The following is a 5,101-nucleotide window of genomic DNA, read 5'->3' as shown; positions in this document are numbered from 1 at the left end:
GCAGAAGCGAATTTTACAACGTGTACAATGAAACTGTTGTGTACGTTGCGAACTCTATACACAATGTGATTTATAATAATCTGCTTGAAAAAGGCAATAGGAGCGGCTATTTAACGCTATTTATAGAGAGCAGCGGACTACACACTCCAACATTTTTTAGGTTCGGGCAGTCAACTTTTGGAGCCAAGTGACCGATCAAAGCCTCGTGGCATCACTGTCACTGTGTTAACAAAAATCATCAACTAGACAAGCAGTTCGTCACAACACAACAGCTGCCGTACTAATTACAACGTCGCACAGCCGCCCACCGCGTAGCAGACGAAGAGGTTATAAAAGCGCCACCTACGGCCGTCGGTTGAATGAAAGTGGGCGCAAGCTGCTCCCATAGAAGCCGGATATCTGTGCAGGTCTGGAGTTCCAGTAGGTCGTGGCCGCTGACGCTCCTGTGTCAGACTTCATTCGTAGCTAAGTACTCTTTTTTTTTCTTTTTATTAGCTGACGTTTTTGAAGTGTTTTTCTTTTGCATGGAGCAGGAGCGCAAATTTTGAATTCGTAGTGAGCGTGGTAAACGTACCGGCTTTGTCTAGGTCTGGCGGTTTCCCTTGTTAGGCCTAGGTGTTAGGCGGGACCCATAGAATTTCTCACTATAACACCTCGAGGGTAATCTGGCGCCACCGTCTATGGGAGTTTCTTAAGGGGGTACCGTGCCGCCATGGGAATGATAGTATATGTGTCTGCGAGGCTCGTGTTGGCTGGTGTTGTAAGAGGCTTCGTCTAAAACGTGGATATGGCTACGCAAATAACGAGTTCTCAAAGTAAAATCGTCATAAAATGTTTCCATTCATGCATATTACATCTTTACTCACCCACGATGTATGACCAAGCGAAAGAAAGCAAGAACAGACGACCACATAGAGTTAGTAGAACAACTCTAGAGGAAAAGCTGGGCCGGAAAAGTGGGAACCTCCAGGGCGCCGCCCTGTTGCTACTGGTCAATGTGGCCAGCGAGTTTACTATTGAAAGAGCTGAAAGCAAGTACAGGTCACCTTATGCTTTCTCATCTAAAGACGCATACCTGATGGTTTTATGAAGGTGGTACGTTAATATTAAGTTTACAGAAAGCGATCGCTAAGTCCGCGACTTATGTAAATCACGACGTACGCATTCTTGCAATAAAGGATAACGCGAATTTCGGTTTCGAATCTGTTTTTTGGATGCGTAGTAGTTTCGTACAGTTTAGGTTTGACATACGATCGCGCGTCGACATCGGACGCTATGGCACACACACTCGTGCCTTGTGTGCCACCGAAGCCCCGAAGTGCTCTGGCATATACCTTCACATGTAAGTAAACAAATGTATCTCCTTGTTGAGAATATCACGCGAGTAGGCAGCTCTTGTGGTGCATCACAATCGTTTGAGAAGCGTCACAGTAGAGCATTTTTCTGCATGCGGAGCGGTGTTTTTATTTGCAGGTTTCCCTTCAGTAGGAAATTGCTGGACAGGCGGACCAGCGCACCGCAATTGTACTGGCGAAGCCGCAAGCAACTCAAAGAATCTGTTTAATTGTTGCACTTTGAACAATCATGCTTCTACAAAGGCCACAGCAGACAAACAGCCTGCAGATGCCGAGTATTTCTGTGCCACGAAGTAATCAAGAGGCGAGTGCCTAATGCGGACGAAATCGAGGGCATCGAGACTTAGAACGGCAGAAAGCTCAGCTACTTGGTAAGGATTCATTATGCAAAACAGAGGTGAGGCGTGCAGACAGGACACAAGAGTAGAGAAGTGGGCGGCGCTCGTGTTGTTTGCTTGTAAATACTCTACTCTTGTGTCCTGTCTGCACGCCTCACCTCCGTTTTGCATAACGAGTGCATCAACCCACATATTAATAGCGTAGGCGTTTTATTAACTGTGCAATATTTTCAGCACTTCCTTGCATGCCATTTCATGTGGAATATCTTTTCTGGTCACAAATTTGTGCAGCGAATCTATTTGCATGATTGACTCCGGGCCTGCGGGAACGTTCACTTGCACTTGATGCTGAGTCTTTTACATGTATCCATAAACTGAAGATATGCACATCAGATCCCTGCGAGCATTTTCAAAATTCACTTATTTCCAGTTTACAATTATTTACAACAGGCACATATGCAATACTGACATAATCCCGAGTACCACTAAGCAGCTGGGACACATTTTTGTTGACCATACTCGCAGGTAAAATAAGTAGATCATGTGGTTGTACATCACACTAATATGTGCTTTAATTTACCGAGTGAGATGAGTTACTTTTATGGCTCATTCAGTCATATCACACTGCAAGCTGCATTCATCAATCTTCAGTTGGATTTTGCAAATGTTTAATGAAACATGTTTCCCTTTTATGCATATATGCAATGGCAAGCCCTTCCGTGTGTTCCAAAGGTAAAACTTAAGCTCTAAATAAAAAAAAGACATTTTTAGTCAGAAACAAGCAAAAATGGTGAATGCAGAGTATCGAAGCCCAAGGTACAGAAATTATGAGAAGAGTCGAATGATTTTAAGGAAAGAGTCTTATTTGAAAATGCAAGACTCTTTAGTGGAGGTCAAGCAAGTCAATATAGGTAGAATACTCTGCAAAATTATCCGAGTGAGGGGATGTCAAACAATGGGTTAGGAAATGCGTTGTTTTTCTGCAAAACAAGAGCTGATTGCTATTACATAAGTCATTTTAGCATCATGAGACTGGTGCTTGATAAATTCAGAAATAAACCAAAAAACAAGACAAGCAAAAATAAAAAAAAAACAATTTAATGATGCTCTCTCCACACTGGGATAAATAAAAACAAACACATCACATCTAATGTGGACATATCAGACGCCTTGTGAAACACTAAAGGAAAAATTCAGTTTCGAGCTATGGAACTTGCCGCATAGATGTGGGGGGCCTTACACTAATAGTGATAGTTACCACTGCATTTAGAAATTGAAAGCATTCGTGCAGACAAGGATGATTCTTTATATTTTTGGCTACCACTTCAAATGCCTCCACCAAGTGTTGCAATGCCGCACGCAGCCATATTAAGGATCTCGCAGCAATACCTGCAGGTAAAAAGCAGAAGCAGTCAAAGTCCTGGTGTGTACTGGACACTATGTTTGAAAATTTTGGGGCAAGAAGAGTGCAAGAAGCAAACATAACTGCATTGATTTCAATAATTTCCCATTTGAATGGCCTTTTCTTTTTGCTTAGACAATGCCTACGCCTAGTCACAGCAGCTCCCTCATACAGACTCCGCAAGCCAAGAGGCCGTGGAGGCAAATGCAGGTAAGAGGCAAGAAGCAATAGCACTGGTATCGACACTCATCTAATTTCTTTCGTTTAGGCAGCCAGCACACCTCGAACAGCCACCTTGACTGCGGGTGTGTCACCCTAGTCGCCAAGGAAACATTTGAGGGAAAGCAACAGGCAATGTGAACAGCCACTTTTCCATGTAAACGATACTCTTTCTCTCGGATGACTCCTACGCCTCGCCACGCCAGCACACTTGTGCACAAAGATGCCGTGGAGGCACGTGCAGGTCAGAGGCAAGAAGCAGTGGCACTGGTGTCGACATTCACCCAATTTCTTTTTCTTACACTGAGGCAGCCAGCACACCTCGAACAGCCACCTTGACTGCGGGTGTGTCAGTAGATTCCTGTTGTACATATGCTCATAATAAACTTCAGTAAACTTGATAATAAACTTGAAGGCAAATGGGACATTGATGCATTGTATTTTTGAACATTTGTTGTACACATACAATCTATGTTACACTTTGCAGTGCTACAGAGCGTATTTTGAAGCTTCCCCCTATATTTTGCACCTTTAATTACGTATGTGTTGTGTGGCCCTCAATGCAGTTTATGTTGTAGCAGCTACTTTGTCTGTGTATCGCACATTGGCTTAAGCTCGTGATATCCACATGCTTCTCTCACATATACAAAATAAAGATCTATGTAGTCCTCAGTGTTACAACAAAAAATGAGAGTAAACAATCCGATAATGGAATTGTGTTTATTACAGCAATTCCTATGACAGTTATTGACAAGTTGACAACTTGAACTGTTCAATCCGTCCATAGCCTCCTCTATTGTTCAAAAGTAAAGGAGGCTATGATCCGTCATGGCAAGGAATTGTATGTATACATAAAAAAAAAGGGGGGGGGGGTATGTGTGTGTGTTTGTAGTGGGGGGTATAGGATTAGGGCGGTACGAAAAAATGTACCAACACCGTCCTCTAGACCCATTGCGTTAAGGTACCGTAACAAAACGTATTATGCATAAAGTTCACACAACCAACTCTGATATTACTACACGCCAGGCGATGCGAGCTACATTTGTCATGACGCATTCGCGACTGCACCGGATGCCCTCCATATTATTCTCTTTAATCGTGCACACTGCACCGAGGCAAAAGAAAGATCCTGGGCGCAGGTGCCTTTAAGGTATCTCGACCTTGCGAGGCTCTGCTGCGCGTGCCAGGGGAGCTGTCCGTGCGAACACTCCCTGGCACACACCTGCCTCGGCGGCCCCAACCTACGTACCGCTCTGCTTCGAGCTTTGATCCCCCCACTGTCCCTTGGGTGCCCTGGAGTTCCTGCGCCGCCTGCTTTATTATAATCTCAGGTGCTCTCCTGAGACTTCCGTTTGTAGGTTACATGTGCCCTACCCAACTGAATCAGTGCTTATAATAATAAAAAAAGCGCGACAATAGATCGCGAAAGCGGCTTTTGCAAAATACCGCGCCCGTGCGAAGAGAATTACGGAACGCCAACGAGGAATCTGACCACAGCTTCGAGCTCGTAACCTCGTCGAGTGACACTCCTGCAACAGGCGTGACCGCTGAAAACCGCATACCACCGGAAACTTCAACAGGATCATCCCTCGGTTGCATAACTGCCACCTGTACGGCCAACATGGACCACACCCGCACCGTCCCGCAACATAGAATAAAGAACCAACTTATAAAGCCCAAACACACGGCTGCACGCACACATCACGACAGTATAAGCGAGACGCCATGCTGCTATGCTGCTACTGTTGCCGGATTAAAACTGACTACTGTCACCCAGTCTAGCAAGC

At 44.7% G+C, this 5,101-nt stretch overlaps 1 long non-coding RNA gene across 1 annotated transcript; it reads left to right on the top strand.

The window, feature by feature from the left end:
- Positions 1-1,622: 1,622 nt before the first annotated feature.
- On the top strand, positions 1,623-3,866 carry LOC142580165 (uncharacterized). Its single transcript, XR_012827602.1, has 3 exons — positions 1,623-1,726; positions 3,231-3,305; positions 3,364-3,866. It is a non-coding gene; the product is annotated as an uncharacterized LOC142580165 (long non-coding RNA).
- Positions 3,867-5,101: the final 1,235 nt, after the last annotated feature.

The sequence above is a fragment of the Dermacentor variabilis genome, chromosome 4 (genome assembly GCF_050947875.1).
Source record: "Dermacentor variabilis isolate Ectoservices chromosome 4, ASM5094787v1, whole genome shotgun sequence".
NCBI classification, from domain to species: domain Eukaryota; kingdom Metazoa; phylum Arthropoda; class Arachnida; order Ixodida; family Ixodidae; genus Dermacentor; species Dermacentor variabilis.
This window is presented reverse-complemented; position numbering and strand designations above follow the sequence as displayed.